We start from the raw sequence: 251 nt of genomic DNA, 5'->3' as shown, positions 1-251 counted from the left end.
CATTTAATCGCCCCAACAAACGTTAACCGAGTCGGATCCAACAGAGGCGAGGATGACATAAAAGGCTGTACAGTTATGGTCGCCTGTGAAATGTTTCAATCACGCCGGCTGGCTCCTTTTATTATAATGACCGGTGTCCGTAATGGAACATTATCCCGGCGTTTCGCTAACTGGGATGGATCAAGTAACATCACTTTCCATCCTAAGCACTGGATGGATATAGAAGGATGCTGCGGGTACTTGGAGTGGTG

Source organism: Plasmopara halstedii (genome assembly GCF_900000015.1).
Source record: "Plasmopara halstedii genome assembly, contig: Scaffold_7, whole genome shotgun sequence".
Classification (NCBI taxonomy): Eukaryota; Oomycota; class Peronosporomycetes; order Peronosporales; family Peronosporaceae; genus Plasmopara; species Plasmopara halstedii.
This window is presented reverse-complemented; position numbering follows the sequence as displayed.